Consider the following 24,448-nt stretch of genomic DNA (forward strand, 5'->3'; position numbering starts at 1 on the left):
AGAAAACCAGCCCTGAGGTAGTTTTTAGCTCCCATTATGCTTTTTAAGTGGCAAGATCTGACTCTCCCATTTGGTTGGTCTTTGTAGCCCAGCTCAAAGTCAGTTAATAAGTTAAATAAATAAAAATGTGAAAGTATGAGAGAACATGTTTTTTAAAGGGGCACCTATTGTAAAGGAAATATAGAAACTGTGGGGCCCAAAGTCACAGACTGGAAATTCTTTCCAGTGGTATGATTCTACATCTTGGAACCGGTCTGTGTGTAAATAAGTGACGAGGCTCTCCACCCTGGAGCTGGGTAAGATTCCTGGAAGTGAGGTACACCACAGGATGCTGAATCAAGGGGGTCGGCTGGAACCATACATTCTTGGCCAGCAAAACTTGAGAACGATTGAAGGAAAATACCGTGCAGCCTATCCTGGCTGAATACCTTCCTCTCCTGGAGCCCTGTGGGACCAAGCACTGGTTAGCTGAAGAGTACGAACCACCAACATGCTGCTGTGAGGTTTGCCACTGTATAATGAAGTTGGGTGGAGCACTTATTGCGACCTAAGGAAACATGGCTTGGAAACTAGAATGCTATTTGCCAGCCCTGCTTCAAATGCAGCCATTGTGCTGAAGACCAAATTAAGGCCGTGTTCATGTTAGCATCAAGGACAGCACTGTTTCTTTGGCAGAGCCAATCCCTGTGCCCCCATGGCTTAGATGAGTTCCCTTTGACGGCCAAGGAACAAGAGGAAGAAAAGTGCAGTCCTTATCCAGCGGGTGTTTAGCATCTGACCAAAATCTTGGACCTTGGGTAGAGAGATACAGATTGGAAAGAGAATTGGTTAAAAAACAGCCTCTTGTAACAAGTTGTTTCAAGTTCAGGAAAAGCTCCCAGCATCAAGTATTTCTTAGAGGAGTTTGTTGTACATGATTCAGAGCCACATAGATTAAATTTCCCTTAAAATATACATCAGTTGGAAAATTAAAGGGGAAAGTGCCTGAGACAAGACATGTTTGGATTTTTGTCAAACTCAGAGCCTCTGGAAAGCAGTTTGGAAGCCAGGATGTGGCTTTTTAGGACTTCCCCTGGTCTCTGTCTCTTCCATTTATGTCTGTGCCACGCTCATTCCCATTCTTAGCTCTGATTGTCTCAATGCTACATCTGCTTCTTATTGTAGGGACTTTAGATGTCCAATATCAGTTGGATTGAACTCATCTTTAAAAGTTTCAGAAGTCTCCATATGCTTAATCCAGCTATTCTGGTCTCATGTCTCCCTCTTGTTATCCAACAGTATAGAATGTCAGAGGGAGGTGGGACATTAAAGATTAATAAATTCACCCACACAGACAAGGAAACTGAGTCTCAGCAAGTGATTCAATTCCATCAAAACCTCTGAGAGGGAGATCTTATGTCCCCCTCACCAAAATTCTCATTTGTACTCCAAAGCTCCATTCACTTCTCTCCTCCATAATTCCATAACCCTTATCTCAATTTCCGCTGTGGATCACAATATTCACCCACAGCACAAGCTCCTCTGGCTGCCTTTCTTCTCCCACGACCCATTTCCACTCAGTTCAGCTCTCCTTTCCCTGACTCTCCTTCTGACCCTCCACCCCTACTTCAGCAAGATCCTCCTCTTTTTTCACTGCTGTTTTTTGCATACCATGTATTCCTTCTGGAATCAATTTCCTTTTTGAAGTACATCCTTTAGTAGTTCTTTCAGTAAGGGTTTGTGAGTAGTGAAAAAAAAAATCCCAGTTTACTTTGAAAAAGTAAATGGCAATTCATGTGAGTGTGGAATTTTAGGTAGACAGTTATTTTCCCTGAGCATGTTGAAGACACTTTTCTTTGTCTTCTGACCTCTTTTGTTGCTACTGAGAAGAATCATTGCTAATTATTGTTCTTTATAGAAAATTTGTCTTTCCTTTCTCGTTGCTTTAAGATTGTTTTCTGTCTTTGATGTTCTGCAGTTTAGTATAATGTGTATACATATGAATTTATTTTTATTTATCTTCCATGTGATTCTTTAAACAGTGATTTGAATCTTTTACCAATATGGGATAATGCCATTAATAACAATATGGCCACATATTGTATGGTCTTATGTACCGTGTTTTACATGTGTTATCTCATTTAATTTTCACAACAGAGTTCTATAACCATTTTACAATCAAGGGAACTTGGTCACAGAGAAGTTAAATTATTTGCCCAAGATAAGACAGTAATTGGCAAGGCCCTTTTTTGACCTCAGATATTAAATTTTGAATATTGCTTCTTCTCCTTTTTATTGTCTTCTTCTGGTACTCGTATGAGACATATGTTGGCTCTTTCTGTTCATCTTCACCTTTTAACCTGTCTCTTATATATTTAATTTCTCTGTCTCTCTATGGATCATTTTGAAATATGTCCTCAGTTCTTTCCTCCATTTCACTAATTCTCTCTTCTGTCTGTCTAATCTGCTGCTTAATGCATCCCTTGCACTTTTAGTTTCAGTAACTATATTTTTCATTTCTAGAAGTTTCCTCTGGCTCATTTTAGATTCTTCTATTCTTTCGAAAATGGTGTCTTGTACTATTCTTGGAAATATTCTTGATTTTTGAAACAATTTAAAAATACTAATTTTATGGTTTCTATAGAATAGTTTATCTACTATCTAAAGTTTTGAGGAGTATAATCCTGATGTTTATTTTGACTGCTGACTCTTGCGTGTGGCAGATAATTTCTCTGTTTTTATAAATTTTTATTGTAAGCAGAGCTTTATTTTCCTGTGGGAATTTTCTGTGTATCGGAGTGTTGAAGTTTAATTTCAGAGTGATTTTATATTTGTTAATGCCAGATATCATAGGGGTACACTGGCTAAAGACAAATTTTATATTAATTTTTTGGCTTGGGGTTAGTTAATCTGCAGGTAGTAGATATTTGGACTCTAAACTTGTGCCAGGCACCTGACTGGGATTTTGATTTTTCATAAGGACCGTTTTTAGAGTCAGGTCAGGGATGAGCAACCTGGGTGTTTTTTTGGGTTGATTGTCTTTTCTTAGAGCATCTGGGCTTTATGTAGGAGACTCAGTTCCAACCCCTCATTTCATTCAGGCTCGAGTCCTTATCTCCTGTCTCTGCATGGGTATTAAAATCCAAGTCTTCAGCCATTGCTGTATCAGATCATCTTCCTAGGACCCCTGCAGCACAAGTTCCAGAGTCTGCTGTTTGAACCCTCAGCTTCCTCCTCACTTTAGCACCCGGAGATTTCCTTTTCTACCTTTCAAACTCATTCATGCTTTATTTATTTTTTTTATTTTTAAAATTGTGGTGAAATACACATCACGTAAAATTTACCATCTGAACTGTTTTTATGTGTACTACAGTTCATTGGTATTAAGGACAGTCATATTGTTGTGCAACCATCACCACCATTCTTCCATAGAACTCTTCGTCTTGCAAACTAAAACTCTGTTGCCTTCAGCTCCTCATTTCCTGACTCCTTTCAACCCTTGGCAAGCACCATTCTGCTTTCTGTCTGTATGAATTTGCCTCATACAAGTGAAATCATTTGTCCTTTTGTGACTGATTAGTATAATGTCTTCAAGGTTCATCCATGTTGTAGTATGCGTTAGAATTTCCTTCATGTTTAAGGCTGATAATATTCTCTTGTACGCATATACCACATTTTGTTTAATCATGCGTCCACTGATGTACACATGGGTTGCCTCTGCCTTTTGACTATTGTGAATAATACTTCATAGACATGTGGCTGTATTTTAAGACTCTGCTTTCAATTCTTTTGGATATGTACGTTTTAAGAGCTCATGACCCTTTCTATATCTACCTCTGTCCTGGCCCACCCCAATCTAGCTTAAGTACTTATGTCCATTTCTCTAACCAAAAGAAGACTCTGGTGAAGATTTAGGTCCAGGCGTGCACTTATTGAGGCCATCCACTTGATTTGGAAGTGAGAAATCACTGCCTTTGAAGCCTAGAGACACCATCTTGAGAAGGTCTCAGCATCAAGTGATAAGGAGGTATAATCTTGATACAAATCCCAATTCATTTCTTAGGTCTTTCCACTGACCTAATTATATTCCTTCACTTCCTGTTTCTAGCTTCCCCATACCTTTCACTTTGCAAGCTGGAACTGAAGCCAGTGCTAGCACTTGATGCAAAGGAAGGGAAAGAGCCAGAGAAAGGATGACTCAAACGACCCTCCTCTCTTTTTCAGACTCGCTTGGAGTTTCTATTGGGCAAATCTGAGCACCCCATGGCCCTGCCATACTTGGGCCAAGGGAGGGCACTATAAGCAAATAGGTGGACTCTGAGCTGCCTCAGTCAGAACCAATAATGAAAAAAGGACTTTACATATTTGTCTTTCTTGCAGCCCACATCCTGCACTCTGCCTTTATACATTTATATTCTGCCTCCCATGCTACTTCTCATTCCCAAATATCCTGATCCCTGGACTTATTTCCTTTTATGTTTTCACATTTACTGCTTGGATTGGATGCTTAATACTATTACTCTAGTACTAACACTGCTCACTCCCTCTACTGTTTTCTGTTCTATCCAGTGAACATTTCTCTTGCCCTAGCTGATCCAATTTTGGCCAGTACCCTTCCTGGGAGTCACTAGGGTTGAAGAACAGGACATTGCCAATGCCATATAACCAGAGCTTCCTGGATAACTTCCTCACGGGATCTTTAAGGAATTATCTTCTCCCCCAAACCTGCTCCTTGTCCTATACTTTTCCTCTTTGTTAATAATACCACTAGTTACTAAATTATTCAAGCCAGAATTCAAAGACCCATCCTTGACTCTTTTTTTCCCTCTATCTTTAATTCCTGTTAATTTGTTTCTTATTAATATGACCACCCTAAAGTCTATCAAATCTACCCTTCCCTTTCTATATTTACTCTTCTGCCTTAGTTAAGACTCATCACATCACCTAGACTTCCTTACTGGTATCTCTGACTTCAGTCTTGCCTCATCCCATTCTTAATGCACCTTCTACAATATCACTGTATGGTATATAAAATTCAGACTCAACTCTATCTACTTCCTAACTTAAAAAACTTCAGTGGATCCCTAAGTCCTGCAGAATGCAGTCCAAAACCCTTAGCACGGTAGAGATCCTTTATATTCTATAGATGCTTTGCTTTCCTGCTTGTTTCTTGCTATTCCCCTCACCCCCCGCCCGCCACAATTTACAATAGCTTGTGCCCTAAACTTGCCATGTCCTTTTACTTTCCTCTTTTTGCCTATTTCCTTTACCTTGAATTCTCTTTCCAAACTCTGTTACTTTTCGTGTCACATAAACTTCTACTAGTCCTTTAAACCGTACATCAAATGTATCTCCTAATAAACATCAAATTAAAATCACTCATCTCTTGGTGGGAAGGGAGTTATGGTGATTTTTAAACTTTCTATGTATCATATTTTGTTTGAATTGTCTTGAAATAATATATTACTGTTATACTCTTAAAAAACAATAAAGATATTTTTTTCACCTTCTCTTTGAAAACTTCACTGCCTGTCTTCTCCAGATGGAATTAATTATGCCCTCTGATGGTCTTTCAAGGCATATATATGTTCATATATTATTTTCATAAATGATCATAGAAAACTGATCTTTTTGGGGGGAGGTTTATATATGGCTTCTCAGCCAAATTGTAAACAATTTAAAGACAAGTACTATGTCTTATCTAACTTGATACCTCCAGCACCTAGCACAATACCTGATGCATAGGCGACACCTGAAAAATGTTAGTGAAATAGAACTAAATTGCCAAGCTCTCTTAACTAATTAGAGTCTAGACTAAAATCCCAGTCTCTCGATTCCCATTCCAGTGTCTTTCTCATCTTGCTATATTTATGTACATGTCAAATTGTGATTACACAGCTGCAAATTGTCTTAGCAAGGCAGGACTTGTAGAAGAAAGAGCACCTTCCTCATTTGTTAAATAGGAGAATAATCCTGTTTATTTACTCAGTCTTTATGAGGACCAAGTAGGACAATAATTGTGAACACCCTTGGAAAAATGAAAAGTTGCATATAGAAGAAAGACATTATTATTGACAGATATAGTTCACTACACAGTTTTCATCTTTAACAAATGGATTATAAGTTAAAACAAATGTTTCTGTATTATTCTAAAGCTATCAAAAAAAGGACTTATTCTTATTCTCTGATCCTCAAGGCAAATTAGTAATGCATGAGAGGCTTCCTGAATAATTAGAGACGGCATCTTTCTGGGTTTGTGTACTATTTTTTGTCCATATGCTACACTGGTAAAATCTCTCCTGTCTCTTGGAGATAACCCTCTATTCACTTTACCCAGGTGTATAACAGCGTGAATCCCAGACACGGTTTTACATGTAGGCAACAGAGCCATACATTGCCCTTCTCACTGTGTGATTTCCAAAGTCCTCAAGATAAAATATTGCACTCTTGAGATAACAATAGAATGCTCTACACAAGGGATGTTCTGAAAACAAGAGATCTTAGAAATTTAAAGTAAGATAGGAGAGATTAAAATTTTAGTAGAAGAGTTAAAAGATAGAGATGAAGAAATCGCCCAGAAAGTAGAACAAAAAGAAAAAGGATTAGGAATGTAATGTACGGCAAGGTGACTATAACAAAAAAAAATTTTTTTTGAGAATAGAGTAAGTAGAAAGAGGAAATTATCGATGAAATAATTCAATTTCTCACTCTAAGGCTAGTATTTCTTGGTTGAAAGGGCTCACTGAGTACTCGGTGCAATGGATGAAAACATAGCTACTCTAAGTACATCATTATGAAATTTCAGAATGTTGGAATCAAGAAGAACCAACAAGCACTCAGAGAAAGAGAAGGAAAAGTTTCATGCAAATTATCAAAGTATCAAAATGCCACTGGGTTTCGCAACAGCAACCCAGAAAGTTAGAAGAAAATAGAGCAATTGCTTCAAAATTCTGAGAAAAAAAATCATTTCCAGCCTAAAATTCTGTCTCCAGCCAAACTCCAGGAGAAACTAATGAATTTTATAACAGTCAAGGTCTCAAAAACTTTACTCCTATGTACTCTTTCCCCAGAAGCTCCTAGAGGATAGACTCCAAAAAAACAAGGAAGAAAACCAAAAAAGAAGACAAGGGATCCAACACAAGAAAAGGTGGGAATCCACAGGCTAAGGGGTGTCACTTGGCAGCAGCCTAAGGAGGAGCCAGTCTAGATGGAGGTCCCAAGGCAGTGAGAGTGATTTTCTCAAGAGATTTCAACTGACTGTAAGGAGAACAATTTGGGAAGTATTGGGGGTTGCATGAGTGATAAGTACAGAGAAAACTAGGCAAACAGAGAAGGTAGTCATAATACGAATATCGATGTAACCAAAGTATAACAATGTTGGGATGATGTGGGGTTTTTTGAGGTATGGGTAGTGATGGTGTTTCCAGACTTCAGGTTCTCGGGTTCCCCAAAGCTGGAAATCAAGAAAAAATCCCAGAAAAATTTCCAGACAAATTTCGTTAGGCTTATTCTTGAGCACAGGGAGGCGGCAGAGACGAAGGGAAGGTCCTCTGAAGTGACTCGGGGGCTAGCTCTGCTTGGTTGCTTTTATGAGTTGGGGACCAAGCCCTCTTGTCGAAAGGGTAGGCTTTCTTTACAGGTTATGTCGCTTAGTGACCATGCTCGCTCATGCACTGCGAGGCAAGATGGCGGACTGCTCATTACTGCCCCCGCAGGAAGGTCGTATAGCGGACAAACCTTGGTCACCTGCGCATGCGGAATAGTGGTTTGGATTTGATAACGGGAAGTAAACGGTTAGGAGGGAGATAAAATCAGTTACTTCTGCATTTTTGCGTAGGGAGTGATGGTATGGCGGAATTCCTTCGACCCCGGGTTTAAGTCCCAATGCTGTCTCAGTGGTATAAGAGAGTTAAATCTCATTTTCTGTGATAGGAAGTCAATAAATTATTACAATCGAAAAGTCAAGAAGTAGCAATATAATCATGTAATTTAGAGATGAGAGGGCAAATATTATATGAATCAGCCCAGCGAATTCAATTTATCGTTTCTCGGAAGTGAGAAATAAGAGGGGTAAGGCTTGTATGTTACTGTTTGGTTTAGTCTGGTTTTAAATATGTCTTGTAGAATTGTTTCTCTCAAATGTTTATCATTGGCTCACATCCCTGATACATCACCTGGGGCTCTTCAGACACCCCAGGACCTGTGTCATACCTCCAACGGGTTTTTACTTAGCTAGGCTGGAGTGAAGTCTAGGTTTCAGAATTTTAAAACATTTCCCCAGATGAGTCTAAATTTCAGCCACGTTTGAGAACTACTGATAAAAGGTGCATGTGTAACTTTGGTAGAAATTAAAACTAACTTTAAAAGAGATTAATACATAAATAAAGCACATAGGATAGTTCTGGGCACTCTATTCATAAACATTAATACTCCCACTGGGAGTCAGGAAAGTTCCAGAAAAAGGTGGCCTGAGATGCTCAAGGCAGGCCTCACTCGAAATCTTCAGAACTTGATTCTTACCAGCCAAAAAAACACACCTCATGGTCAACCTGAAATTCCTTTAACAGAGGAGAGCCTTTCATTTGGGGTTATAGCTAAAACAGAATACCTGGGAGCTGCCAGAGGATTAACTTTACATGGAGGTGTGAATGGCATGCATCTGATCCTTCTTTGGAAGGGTCAAAGGGCAGAGGTCGTGAAAGTAATGAGAGCCTGAGATGGAGATGAAGGGGAGGAGAAGACTTGAGATGGGGGAGGATAACAAAGGGGTGGCCGAGACAAAGAAGTCAAACTTCAACTACTTTTTATCTAATTCCAGACAAATAGCCTCTTCCACTGCTCTCTTAAAAAAAAACCCTTTATGAAGCCAATTTGAGTCTGCATGTTAATTAATGGCCCTGGCTAGCGGCTTTCAGAAGGGAGAGTCTCTGTCCCCTATTCTCTTTTCTGGTCCCTGGGTCAAGGAAAGCTGTGTTCCAGCCCCTGAAGGAGGCGACTGCCTGCTGCTTTGGGTCACCTTAGAAGAATGGCGTTATTATCCCCACAGTCATCACTATCTTCCCTGACACATCTGCAGGTGTACCCTTTCTTACTGTGCCTCCCGAAGGTTTCTTTTCCCCTCTGCTGTTGGCCTCTTATGGATATAGGAGCCTGTCTGTTATTCACCATGCAGTGTATTGTTAACCTCTTTGATTTGCTGCTGTTTGAACCAGATGCTGTCTGTCTTGTAGCATTTAATCCCTTGAAAGCTTGAAGGATGCAATTTATGTGAATGATGGCTCTTTATAAGAAGGCAAAGTCATATTGTACTTCAGGCTTATCTTCAGCAGATTTCCCTGTCTCCACTCCCAATCTAACTAAGAGATTAATGAATTGAGAAGTACATTTTGGTGGCTTTAAACTAACTGTCTCTTGGGAAATGCCAGCACATTCCAGTGATCACTAGGAGTCTAGTGGGTTCAGTTGCTGGTCTCTCCTTTCTGCACTGAGACACCTCAATTCTATCCTGCATCGTAAATCTAGGGGAGCGTGAAGACTCTATCTAGAGAATGACACTCTTTCTTGTGGCATTTTAAACGTCTGGAAATAAGCAGACAGTCTGAAGAGATTGCCTTTAAAATAAATTTCTGTATATTAAATCTTTTGTATATTTTGAATCATTTTCCCCCATTGACTTTTATTCAAATTTTTAGAGATATTAAGATGGACATGATAAATAAAATTACACTTCCAATAATTCAGTTAGCATTTTTAAATCCTACTAGAAAAAGAAAACAAGAAAAAAATATCCCACTCAGGTGAATGAATCAGAGCTGTCCAGTTTACAGCTTGCCTGCCAAAGAAGTGGAACCCTAAGATCAAATGGAGAAAATTGCCTTTATCAGCTCATATATATTACAGTGAAATATATGCTACATTGCATCCTCTGAAATCTAACACATTATACTATACAGATATGAGGCCACTCAAAATAACCTACATTAGAGAAAAACACATCTTATATGAAAAGCCTAATAGGAAAAAAAGCACTTAAAACAGTACCAAGCACATAGAAAATGCTCAATAAACATTTTTATGGGATATTATTTTAGTACATGACCACCACATATAAAAATGATCATAGCCCTTTGTCCAGGAAAATACTAGATTTGAGCTCTGCTGTCAGTCCCCGCTAGTGGGCCCAGACCCCATGCAGGTTCATACATGGCTCCTGGTTTGGTAAGAGAGGGAAGACATAGCCTAGAAAGAAAGAACAACCCAGAGGGTGTTTGGAGAGGCTGAGATGTTTCCTGGAGGACAGATCTTTAATCTGAGTCCTGAAAAATGGGTAGGTGTTCGCCAGATGAGCCTAAGGGGTAGACTTTAAAACCAGGAACAGGGAGCAGAGCTTGCCTATGCACAAAGGTATGAAAATGATTGGAAAGTAATGGTGGGAGGAAAGGGTATGTTGCAGGCAAGTAGGACAAATGATGAAACTGGAAGGTAAGCCAGTAGATACTGGAAAGTCTTAAGTCTGACTTTAAGGAGTTTGGACTTTACTCATTGGAGCTGTGGAAGGGTTTTTAGCAGAGGGTGTATTTGGCGTGTGTGGATTATGTTAAATCACCACAAACATTAAGGCTATCTAGAGATTAAGGGACAATTCAGGAAAGGACTAGAGATTAGATGAACAGGTTGAATAATAGAATCATGATCAAAAGGAACTTAATAATCTAGAGATTAGGCAGATAGCAAAGATAAAGAAGGAAGAAGTTAAGGAAGGGGAAATCTTCCAGGAAGGGCGGATCAGGTATGATAGGGGTGGAAACTGCTGAATGTTATTTCCTCCAAGGAGGAGATAGGGAGAGCTCCTCTTACACAGAGTTCATCAAAGTGCAGAGGGTCCCACAGATCCCTTGGGGTGGATTGGGGGAGGGGGAGAGCAAATCTGGTAAAAATGCAGACTCCTGGGCCATGCCCCAGACCTGAGAATCGGCAATGTACAACTCACTCTGTAGATGATTCTCAGACTAATCTTAGACTAATGTTAGACTAATGCCGGACTCATTTGCATTTGGGGTACAAAGGGAGAGGGTGGGGGCATGAGAAGAGATCACAAGCTCACTAGGCAGGGTTGACCCCTGGGTGAGAAGCAGCCTGGAATCCAGAGCCTAGACATTGTCTAACCTGGACAATGGTTAGCTCCGAAGGTGGGCTCCAGGTGTCTGCTCCTGAGGCCCGTAGACAGTCTGCATTCTGATCAGTTCTCAATCCAATTGGGCATAGCTTTGTGCTCTTCTGAAAGCCCAAGCAGAGGAAAGAGAGCCAAGAGCAAACCTGGAGGAGCTTGGTTCTGGCCATTGCACCATTCCTTACTATCTGTGTGGCCAGGAGAAAATCACTTGACCTCTCTGAGTTTCAAGCTAATAACTTTTAAAAAGAAGGTGATAGAGTCTGCCCAAGCTCCCTCATCTGGCCGTGGGGAAAGTGGCTGAGGGGAAGGAAAGACTGCAGCCCAGGTTGGTGGAGAGCCAGAGTGACAACAGGGCAAGAAGCTCCAAGCAAAGATGAGCTCAGTAACATTGCAAAACATTCATATGATGACTTTAAATGTTCAATAACAGGATGGGCACGAGGAGATTTCCTGGGATCTTGAAAAAGCTCTATATTCTTGATTCATGTGAAGGTTAAATCGGGAGTATTTTTATATATTTATCAAAATTCATGAGCTATATGCTTAGGATTTGTGCATTTTACTATATGTAAATTATACCTCCTTTTAAGGAAACTAAGAAGAAGATAAAAACATCTGAGTAGAGAGTGATTGGCTCTGTTTTCGTCTGTGGCACGGCAGCAGGCAAGGCCACAGGGAAAAGCCACTCTGCAGAGCCAAGCCTGAGGCCCAGAGTTCTGGTCCAGAGCCCTTCTCATATCCCTCAGCAACAGCCAGCCAGGCTTCTTCTAGTCACTCAGAATCTGGTGTCTCAATGCATTTTGGGAAAGTTTTTGGCTTTTAGAGACAAACTGGATGACTTGAACTGAAGTGTGTGTGTATGGGGGGGCGGGGTGGGGGGAGGCTCAGAACTACAGCTAAAGTTATAATGAAAAAAGCAGCCATAAGTGAACAAGTGGAAGAACAAATGCCCTGGAAACCTCTGGCAGAGGTTTGTGGAGGGGCCTGAGAACTGTGGGAAGTCATGCTTCATTAAACGTGTATCAGTTCACTGATTTGTGCCTTCCAAAAGGAGACATTTCTATAGTAAAATTTCTAAGGACAGATGTATGTCACAAGACTAGTGCCCAGGGCTATCATTTACCCTTGGCTCCCAGAACAGTGCTCTCTGTTCAATGAGGAGTTATGTCAGTGTGGCTACCTGGCTCTGTCTCAGTGTCCTTAGCTACCCACAGAAAAACACATCTTTTCTCTCTCAGTCACATGACCTCCTCTGGTGAAACAGAACACAGTTACTTAAGAGTTTACAGGACAAACATAACAAACCACCTCCCTGAGGGGGTGTTAAAGTCGTCACTGGTCCAGGCAGAAAGTTTGGAATCTGAGCAGCCACCCTTCCTACAAAGAACCCTGGGGACAGAGACTCCAGGCCCACGCTCATCTCCGGAGGCCAGAACCTTGCGGAGGGGGAAAGTAAGAAGGGGGGTGGATGGGCTCCAGCTCTCTCCAGAAGACAGGAACACAGGAAAATAATCCTGCTTCTGTTTCTCCTGGGAGCAGGGTAATTTCAAATTCTCCTTATGGCTGCTATAATTAAGACCATAATGCTGAAGTTTTAGAAAAGCTGCTGACATAAAAAGTCAAGGACCTTAGCTATCTAAATGCTCACAGTACCTTCCCTCATGTTCTGAAAAAGGAAACTTTTCAAACAAAGCAACAGGAGAGACGCTGGATGTGAATGAAGAGTAGAGGAGCTGTGGGTGATGGAGCCCGACTTAGAAAGCAGCAGGAAGCCGGCTCTAGTGGCTGCATCAGAAGCATCACATTTAATATCCCAACCATTTCCTTCTGATTCTTCTAACAAACATAGCAATCGCTCTCCTTTAAATTAGCTCAAGAACACTGATACCCCCGCTGAGGGACCTCTCAGAGTCTAGAGGCGTCTTCTGGGTCACAAGTGGCTTCCACTTCTCTGTGACTAGTTAAAGGGCTCAGCTCTTCTTTTATTTCCAGAATGTGAATCCCATAATCACTTTGCTCCCACTGTCGAGTTAGTTGACCCCTGTGAAATGATCGTTTTCATCACAGAAATACCGTGAGCTGCAATGGTATTCGGAAGGACGCCAAATCATGGGAAAATGTTATTCAGAGATAATTTACTGATAAAAAACTGGATCTAATGGGAACACTGGACAAGTTCCTCATTTCCTACCCAGAGAACCGCCAGTAGTAAGGTTGCAGGCGTGTCCCAGTGCAGTTCATGTGACTTGCTCCACTTCCTCCCCTTACAACCTCAACCCATTCCAGTTCTGGACCTCAACCAATATTTTCAGCTGCTTCACACATATGCACGTGCAGATACACATGACCTCTCATACCTCTCACCCCTGGCAGTGGTCTGGGGTTGTACTAAACGTCGTTCAGAGTCAGCAAACGGATTTTGCAAAGATTAACCCCAAAATGACTGTTGGATGCCTACTATGTTTTCCTACAAAATTTTCAATTCACCTGATTGTGACAATCACAGAAGAATGTGTCTTATTGCAATCTCCTGCTTTCTTTTCCAACTTGGTAACACAGGCTAAGGGCTGGTTTTAAAGCCTTCAGGATAAAACTGATGCCAAAATGCCCAGTTTTCTCATTCATCCATGGAGTTGACTGACTGCAAAACATGTCTAAAATTATCCCTAATACCAAGTCCATTCTACACAATCAACTTCTCCAGTATAATAATTCCAAAATCTTTCTTGATTCCTGCTTTTAATAAAGTACATTTACAGAGGATATGAATTCCAGATTTGATTTCAGACTCTGGGGATGTATATTCCTCTTCTGGAACTTGTATATCCGGTCCTGGAATTAAAAGGGGGAAAATAGGGGGGAAAAAAAAGAAAGAAAGAAAGAAAGAAAGAAAGAAAGAAAGAAAGAAAGAAAGAGAGGGGGAGAGTCCATAGCATAACAAGCATTCCTTGTATTTCTTCTGTCTTCTACATGCTGAGCATGGAGAAGAGAGACGAGCTGATACACAGCATCTGGTTAAAGTCAGGTAAGTAACACTCTAGGGGAAAAGCCTGAAGTCAGTTGCCAACCTCTTTCTCTATTTCTAATGTGTTTTTGCAGATGGATAAAAGCTGCAGCCAATAAAGGTTTTGATTTTAGGTGATATTTGGGAGGAGAGAAGGAAGAAGAAACGGTTCATTCACTGTCCTATCAGCTCCACGCCATTTTCAGCATTTGGCATAATGAAAGACACGTAGAATGGCACCACCCCCTTGCCGCCACCAGGTGTAAACATGACAAAGGAACATTTTCAGCTATAGGGTTCTCCTGAATGAAGACTGGAAGATATGACTGGGGTCCGAGCACAGGAAACTGAAGGTGTGCTTGCAAGCATAAACACCTGTCACCGTTGTTCCATAGGCCCATGTACTGGGGCATCTCCTATGGGGTCACGGCCCTGCAGAAGGAGCATGGGACTGGGTCAGGAGGTCTAATTCCTATCGTAGTTTTGCCACCCAGCTGCCTTTTGACCATGGATGAGATATTTTATCCCTGGACCTTGGTTTCTGCATATGTGAAATGGAGATAGTAACATCTGCCTCACGTGGTCCCATGGCCCATATAAGCCCTTTCCTACACAAAAAGGAGAAGATCAGGCTAAGGATCAGGGTCACCAAAGCACTCACCCTACTCTCAGAGTGGAGAGGACTTGTGGAAATACGGCATTGACCACAGTGCCATCTTCCCCCCTCCTCCCATGGTCATCCCTCTCTGGTATGACCCCTAGCCAAACTCCAGCTAGCATCTGTTCCCCACCCACTCTAGGAGTACGCAGGAAATTCTGAGTTCCTTCCACACTACACAGACACTGAGTGTGGCTTGTAAAAGCTAAACTCTAGCCTTTCCACTGCCCAACCACTCTGCACTGCTGCGTTGACTCCGATGTGGCCACTCCCAGATCAGTGCAGGGAGCCTGTTTCCATGCAATCTTAAATGAGGGAAAGGCTTTCTGTTGATTTTAACTTACATAACACGCCTCCCCCTCTGGGCAGCCCAGAGACGCAAATCAAGATCAATGTGTCTTTCCAGCATGTCTTTCCCTTCCTCTCATGGTCCTTGAGGACTAGAAATGGACAGGCTTCCTACCTCTATAATTCATCATTCTTGTCTTACCCTAAAGTACCTAGTCTCATGGCCTAGTCATCATAGGAACCAGTACTTGCATGCATGGAAACAGTTCTATGATCTGAGTCCTACCTACAGGTTTGGTTCTTATTACGCTAAATGGGAGCTAAAGAAATTTTAAAAATCCTGTTTCTCTCTCAGCCTAGTTTTGCAACTATTATTCCTATAATATTCTACTTTTGGTTATCATAACGTCAACATTAACTTTTTTGTTGTTGTTGCATTCATGCTGTAGGCTTTTATCTCTGAGAAAATGGGGAGGTAAAAGGATAGTGTCAATCAATGAAATACAAAAAGGAAAAGTATATTAATAATATTCAAAAATGTTATCCCTATTTCAACCAGATAGCCTTCACTACTCCTTCCAACTCAAAAGGATTTAATTCCTAAGATGGTGCTTGAGAGTGCAGTTTAAAAAGTGTGACACACTTTTCAAGAGTGCACATATATACTAACTTTATTAGTATCACTATTATATTTCCAAAGTGCTAGTCTCAGAAACCTGCCTGCAGAAACTTTAACTTTGATGAATGGCCATTTAACATGCTGATTCTGAACAATGCTTAGCAACACCCAACAATTTCTCTTCTGGTAAAAAACCGTTTCATGAATTATTCTAAAATGTCCGCCTTGAGTTACTTTCTCCTCTCTAATGTATTATTTTGGCGATTATAAATCAGATCCTACTTGCTGTGGTCTTTTACTTGTATAACTCACTTTACTTGTACCTTCTCCCTCCATTATCACAGCTACTGTGACCTGGAAAAGGAAGCAGAGAAGGCGACTTCCGTGGCTGCTCAAGAAGGTGGGCAAATAGACAATTCTACTATAGAAAGTGAATCAACTTTTTTGTAATTTCCTGACCTTCAAATGAATTTGATGTTAGTATCAAGTATTGGAGAAGTAACACCTTCTAGAACAAGGCCCTCAACTATTCATCAGAGTTGCTTAATCAACCTGCATTAATTTGTCTTCTGGTCTGATGCCAATTACCTCCATCAAATGAAATTAGTCAGCCAAACAGAGTTTGTCTTTGAGTTCAGTACTCTGTTATGTCCAGGATGTGAGGATCGTGAAAAAAATCTAAGAAGGTCCTTGACCTGGGGAACTTACAGCCTAGTGGAGGACATAAACTCAATAATAGGACAGAAAATAAGATAAACACCAAATTCTGAGGCACTTTCTGTTGGGACAATAGGAATCCAAGAAGAAAGACTAATCTAAGAAGATGTCATAAAATATTGGAGAGCTGTCTATATTGGGATACTCATGAGAGAGGAGAAATCACATAAGATGGAAAATAACAACAAAGGCACAGAGCTGAGGAGATGAACACGTGTTGGGGACTGTAAGAAGACAGACTTGACAAGAGGAGAAAGGAGAGAGAATGGATTGGTAGAAAAAGTAAGACAAACAATGGAGAATCTAAAAAACAGGGCTTGAGATAGACAACACTGTACCATTTTTAGGGTGTGACATGACAAGGATAACTGTGGTTTTAGGATGACCGGGGACAAGATTGGCCACATTATAGGAAGTGTCTGAAGCTGGAAAGGCTATTGTCTAGTTATTTGAGAGAAGAGGGAAAAGCAGGTTCTAGAGACAAACACAACAAAGAAATAGGAATTTCTGATAATTGACTGGATATGGGAAATGAAGGAGAATGAACTTATCAGAAATAGGTGTGATAGTGGAGCCGTTGTGAAGAAAAAAATTAGCTGATTGGAAAGAAAGGCTATCATGTGTGGGAGAGTAGCAGGAGAAGAACACCATCTAAAAGCAGAACGATTGGTTTCTATTGGTTATTTCATTTATTTCTATTGGTTATTGATTATTTCTCTTGGTTCCAGCTTGGCCTCCCAGTTGGAACAATCAACATGGTCTCAAATGATGCCAAACATCTTGGCAATTGGGGATCATTCTGTTTACTAGCAGCTGGACCTATGGTTCTTCAGTCGTCATTTGAAGATGTCACAAGCCTGCCTACCTCACCAGATGGGTGTGAGTATGGGATGCTGCATGGCATTGTGATTAAGGCTCTGGAGTCATGCTGACTGTTTTCAAATCCCTGCTCCACTACTTACTAGCTATGTGGTTTGGGAAAATTACAAACACCTCTGCTCAGTTTTCTCATCTATGGAAATGGGAATAATAATACAAACTCATGAATGAGAAAGTTTACGTTGAGCACTCGACACTCAATACAACGACTCAGTTTAGCAATGACTTAACAAGTGTTCACTATTTTTTATTTTCATCAAATAAAATAATAAGTACTAAAACAACTTATAAATTTCAAAGATTTCAAGAAAGGGAAAGATTTTTTCGTAGAGACAATAGGGTGGATTGGAAAAAGTATTGGACTTGGAGTCACTGTTCTCATCCTACATCCAACACCAATTAGTTCTGTTACTCAAGGCAAGCCTCTTAACTTCCAAGAGGTCTTGATTTCTTTTCACTTAAATAATAATGCATGTCCTACCTATCATAGCGTTCTGAAAATAAAAGGGATGACTCATGAGGAGCTATTCTGTAAACTATAAATGCTTTACAAAGGAAAGGTATTAATTACTTATCATTAGTATGTTAAAGAACCATACTTCATTTATGTGTGATGGTCAGAAAGAATACTTAATTCATTCCAGCGAAATCTTATTTGCACAGGTTCCATGATTTAATTGCCTCAGAAGACATTCCAGTAGCTTCTTGAAGAGAAGTGAAGTCCCAGGTGACTTTACATTGGCCTGGACTTTGGAAATGGGTGGGAATAACTCTGAATAGAATCACTATTGAGCTTTATACATTCATTATTTATTTTGGTTAGGGCAACCCCAGGGCCAGGGTGAGCTTTACAGGGGTAGAGGTAGAGTAGCCAGGTCAGTGGTTACACTGTGAATTGCCAGCTCTAATCAGTCCTCTTAGGAAAAGCGCCAGCTCTCCTCATTCCTAATAAATGTCCATCTTGGACTGCATCTCCTCAAAGTTGCCTGCCCCAGCCCTCCCGGGGCCAACAGTGCTCAGTCATTAGTATGGATGGTTCATAGAAAAACAAAGCTTTGAAAGGCAGGACAGAAACAAGTTCTGACTTGACCTTGAACTGCTTCTGACGCCCAGGGTTTCTGTTCCCATTCTGCACGTCAGTCTCCGCTCCCTGAGCTGGCAAGATCGGAGCAGAGTTCATGGCGCCCTTCAATCAGGTGTGCTTCTTTGGGCAGCAAGGATGAGCCATCTGTTATGTGAACTCATTAAGTCTGTTTCTTTATTCTCTTTGTATTCCTTTACAGAACTTAGCTCTACAGTGGGTTCGGACCCAAAGAAGAAAGAATTTTAAGTCCACATCATCTTTATATGGCACATTAGAAAAATATCCCCTGCGTTCCAACCCCCTTTCTCCCTTCCTTCTGTTGTTTATTTTAATTTTTTTTTTTGGAGATTACATTCATTTATTTATAAGCTCAATTTAGGTTTTAGAAATTGTAATCGTTGCTTGCAAAAGGGGCACAAGCCTCCTAACCTTTGCTACGATATCCACTTGGTATAGCTGTTGTGCTATACCTCAGTCATAGGTCTAGTCTGAAATCAGAGTTATCTTTTCCACCCATAAGGTACAACATACAGCTCCATAAGGCAAGGCCTGTCCTTGGCTCCATTCTTTCTGGCCTGTGATAATCATAGTAGATGGAACTGGCTCCAGTTCTGGCTCAGGCCTTAGGGCTCTGAGCAAAGGGCTTTGCCTGCCATCGTGGCTCCCAGGAATTCTTATATTAGCAACATTTGAGAATAAAGCCCTCTTGGAGAACCTGAAAAATGAAATGTTAACTATGGTACATTTAAGAAGTTGGGCTCTTTCTTTCACTTCGCGGAGTACCAAGGTGCAATTTGGGTTTTCATAAATAAAATATACTTTCAGTTCTGTTATGGATTTATTTTTTTTTTAAGTTTATTGGGATAACATTGGTTAATACGATTACATAATTTTTAGGTGTACATTATAATTTGACTTCTATATATTCTATTGTGTGATTACCACCCAGAGTCCAGTTTGCTTTAGCTACCATATATTTGATCCCCTTTACCCACTTCACCCTCCCCCAACCCCCTATATTTGACCCCCTTTACCTTGTCTACCTCTTCCCTCCTCTCCCATATGTTATGGATTTAAAAGGTAGGGAACCACTAGATAGGTTCTTGCTACTATTTTTCTTTTCTTTTCTTTATTTTTTAAATTAAATTTATTGGGGTGACATTGGTCAGTGAAATTATATAGGTCTCACTACTATTTTTCAACTGACTATATTCACTCTCTCTAAATCCTTTATTTAATCAGCGGGGTGGGGTGGGGGCGTGCAAAAACCTGACTTCTATTCTAAAAGCACAGGCATTTTCTTTTCAATTGCATTACATTCATAGTAAAAATTTATTTGCATTTGGAATTTATCTCTGTTTAAATGGACTCACCACATTAACATCTGATATAATTATTTTACAGCCGTGTACCTGGGAATGAAGCTCTGTTTTTCAATCTTCCAGCTAGCCTGCCCAGCAGAGTGAATTCAGAAAAAGGAAGCAGAGTGACAAGTAATTTGTAACAAGATCCAATTTCTTTTGCAGCAGGAGGTTTTCAGTAAGTGAAGCTCTACCTTTTTGACTTTGAAAATAATTACCTTGTAAAAATTAAAAACCTGAGAGATATTGACATAAAAGTTCTGCAAAAATAGCAAAAATCCATTTGGTCTCTGTGAACTCTTTCATCTCAATGTTGCCAGACTACTGGCTCTGCACACCCAACCAATTCAGAGAGGTAGATTTCTGCAAAGACAATTTTATACAGAAGTATAAACTCTTCAGCAATTCCAGCCCAAAGAGTCATGAGAAGATTAACCTATCACCCTTTCTTCTTTCTTCCAGTTCTAATAAGAAGGTAGTTTGGCACCATGATGAATTTGGTTATGTGCCTCATTGTGCTGCTATCAACTGAATACCACCTCAGGCTCATCCAACAGAAGACAGGTGTTAATACTGACTTTCAGTCATTACAAACCATGTCATCAGCGATGACAAGAGGAAAAGTTTCTCTTCATTTCCTTTCCAGGTTCCTCTTTGTTCAGTTTACTGAAACATTCATGGTTTTAGATAAAGCAGCTGGGTCATTTCAGGTTTAGAAATGAAAAGTGCAGCACCAACTCCTCTCACACTGTGGTTGTTAGTTTATCATTTATGGAGCATTTCTAAGAGACTTAGATGGGAGCTGTGTGAGTACATCTTAATTCCCATTTGGATAACTGGCACTCAGGATCTATGTAAAGAAAACCAATACAGAGCAGTTAATAAATCCTCATCATGGTCTAATATCATGTGCATCTGAAGTGACCTATGAAACATTATTCACCTTCTGGGGCCCTTAAGACATGTTACGAACCAATAGGCTCTGAACCAATGAAGTCATGATAGACAGTCTACTGAAATGCTTTCTTTCCTGGAGGGATAGGCTTGGTTGGCCTGGTTCTGGAGTTGGTGTGCCTGGGATGAGCACCTCCAGAGACTAGCCCCTGGAAGTTCTGCCCTGCCTCCAGCCATCCCAGAGTGGACTGCAGTATTCCAGCCCCCTTGAATTTTGTAATTTGGATGGCTGCTCTTTTCCGAAAGCGTTCCTTTTGTCCCTTATCTTTCACCATAGACAGCCTTGGCTTATCCCCAGTGACAGGTCCTACAGGAGACCTGTAGACCAGTCTCGATAGTACTAATATTTATGAAATAATTTTAATAGTTAGAATTAGTTACATTAGATTGTACTCTGATAACAAATTAACCCCCAGAACCCAAAAGTTGAATGCACAAAAAAATTTATTTCTTGCATATGCTACATGTCCATTGCAAGTCAAGTGTAGTTGTGTGTGTGTGTGGTGGGGGGCAGTGAATTCTGCTTCATCTATCACTCAAGGATCCAGGCTGATGGACTGTCTACCATCTTCAGCTGCAGCATCTAGAACTCATCACTCCTTTGGTCTTCTCGGCAGGAAAAAGAGAGAATGAACATCTCGCCTGCTCTTCAGTGCTTCAACACTTCAGCCAAGGAATTACAGGTGTCACTTCAGCTCATACCCCATTGGCATAAACCAGACAATGGCCCCGCCAAACCACAAAAGGCTGGGTGATTTAGTCCTCTATGTGACCGGAAAGAGAGGAGAACCAGATACTGGTGAACACTAGTAATATGAACCACAATGCCTATGCTTTTGCTTCAGGCATGGATTATTCATTTACTTAATATAATGAATAAACACCAGGCACCACAGCGAAGATCTCATCCTGACAGTGAGATGTTTCATGAATCTCAGTAAGTTTGCCTCTGTATATTCAAGCAGGAACATGTCAGGTTCAGAGGTTTTATTTTTTCTTCTCTTTCTCACTAAAGATGTCAAAAACCAAAAATGTGTCGAGGAGCACTGTCTTAGATAGCCAAGCTACATGGCGGCAAGTGGGAAGCCCTGAATAGTGGGGCCATGCCACACTGAAACAGCCTCCGGCTAATTAACCCCATGGCAGTTTGTGGTCCCATCCACCCGCAGGTATGCAGATTCAGCCTTAGTCTGCACTTAGAATTCATCTTTAGCATAGCAGGCTATGCCAGCTCTGAGATGCCAGAGTTTAACTTACTGGAACAGAAACCACATCAAAAAGCCAGTCACATGACAGCGCCAAGGAACTCAAACCTCACATCAGAACACTTTGGCTGGTGTAGAAGTCCTGAAAAGTAATGTGTTCTTCACTGGGAATTAAGAACTTGTGGGCCCTGGCCTAAGTATAGCCTGCCCTTACAGTGTTTTGAATTACGAATTGAGACCCTTGGGATTTAGTGGCCATAATCAATTTGGCTACGAGACAGAGGCCACATTCACTACATCTAACTTCTAGAAAACTTAAGTGACCTGTACATAGGAGGTACTCAAAAGGTTTTGTTTTGTTTTTGATGATGATATGTTGTGTGACTTCTGGTGGTCAGGATAAAACTCACTCTATTGCGCTCTATTGGTTCATTAGCAGCAGTCTCCAACCTTTTAGGCACCAGGGACAGGTGTTGCTATGAGAATGTAATCCTGATGATCTGAGGTGGAGCTGAGGCGGTGATGCTAGCACTGAGGAGTGGCTGCAAATACAGATGAAGCTTCGCCCACTTGCGGGCTACTCACCTCCTGCTGTGCGGCCCAGTTCCTAACAGGCCATGGACCAGTACCGGTCCACGGCCCTGGGGGTTGGGGACCCCTGCTTTGGAGGATATAGACACATAGTCTGGTGCTGCCTTAACTTTTTGGCAGTGAGTAGAAAAAGTCAGTCATTTTCAGGATCTAAGATCCACCAGCAAGCTTTAGTTATCAACAACAATAGTAATGACTCAAATCATTTATTGTATGCCTACTCCAAAACACTGTTTGAAGAATTTTATATGGATTATTTCATTTAATCCTCACAACCACCTGTGAGGAAGGTCCTATTGTTAACCTTTTGATACAAATGAGGAAACTGAGTCTTAAAAAAATGTAAGGCACTTGCCCAATATCACAAATTTAAGAAGTAGTAAAGCTGTGGTCTAACATAGGTCTGTCTGGTTGCAAAGTCCAGAGTACACATATGTTTCAAAAATAATTTCCTTTTAACAATATAACTAACAGAAACATTAAAAATACAAAAATGAAGAGGGAATGAAATAAATACAATTTGTAATCCACTATCCAGAGATATTTGCTGTCACAATTTGGCGTTTGTATATCTTAAACTTTTTCTGTTCAGGTATTACTCATAAGCGACTTGAACTTCCTTAGGTTACCTTTGTTCTTGGCCTGGGTTGGCCTTCAGTGCACGTCAACATCACTCAAAATCATCCCTAAAAGAACACAATCCAACACCTAAAAGAGTTGCTGAATAATGCAGATTTTACCAAAGAGTTTGTGGCAACCTGGAGATCCCTTGCAGCCAACATACCAATGTTATCTTCCACCAATTCCTTTTAAAGAACTCATCTTCTCTCTTTTTGCGTTCTTGAGACATCTCTTCTTTTTCTCATGAAAAACAATTTTTTATTATCTCATTTTTTTTCTATTTTATACCCCTACCCACCACTCTCTCAGGAAAACAGCAGGTTCTCAGGATCCTCCCTTCTTAATGGCAGAGGTTAAGATCGTAAATAAAGAAAAATTTACTCTTGTCTCTCTCATACATATTTTCTTACAAAAATAGATCTATACTGTTTAGTAACCCACTTTATTTCCACAAGAGTATATTATATAGGAGAAATCTTTAAGCTCTGTTTGTGATCGTTTTGCTTGATTGATGAGAAAGAAAAAGCAAGTGTCAGCCTGTGTACTGTGAAATTACTGGTAAAAACACTGTTACAATCATGCCTTTTTGAGTCATAAGAGTCATTCTGATTATATTTAAGTTAATATTCAAAATATTTTGATTTAAAGTATACTATGTAAAAGAATTTTTTTTTACAAGTCACCAAGACCTGACCTGATAAATGTTTTATTTCTACTATTAAACAAACTGTTTTATTAAGCAAGATAAAGCAGTGGCACCAATAAGAGTTAGATTCTATTTTTCCCCACATTACCTTGCATATATTTTTCTGATTATGCCTTTGGAATAAAAAGGCCATTAAGAGAAAAATCTGAGCCTCATTTCTGACAAAACAGCTTCGGGGAGGTACACCAGTGGGAACAGCTTCTGATGACCAAGAATTTTTTATATGAGAGAGTTGAGCCCTATTCTGGGGGTGAGCTGCTGGTACACATTCTGTTTATCTAAATTAGTGGTCTTCAGACATTTTTGATCATGTACCATGTGATAGATTAAAAATGGCCACAAATTCTTTGACAGGCCATTCACTGACAGATGGTATCAATGCCTCCACCCTTGAATCTTGGATGGATTCTTAGAATACAATGGAAGTAACACTATTTTATTGCTTTAGGTCTTAAGAGACTGACAACTTCTTCTCTTGCAACTTTCTCCCTTGGAACCTAGTCTCCACTTTATGAGGAAGCCCAAGCAGCCCAACAAAGAAGCCATACAAAAGAGAACCAAGACCTCTCCCTCCTTTGGCAGGCAACAATCCTGGATGAGGTCTCACTG

This window comes from Pteropus medius, unplaced genomic scaffold (assembly GCF_902729225.1).
Source record: "Pteropus medius unplaced genomic scaffold, Ma_sr-lr_union100, whole genome shotgun sequence".
Classification (NCBI taxonomy): Eukaryota; Metazoa; Chordata; class Mammalia; order Chiroptera; family Pteropodidae; genus Pteropus; species Pteropus medius.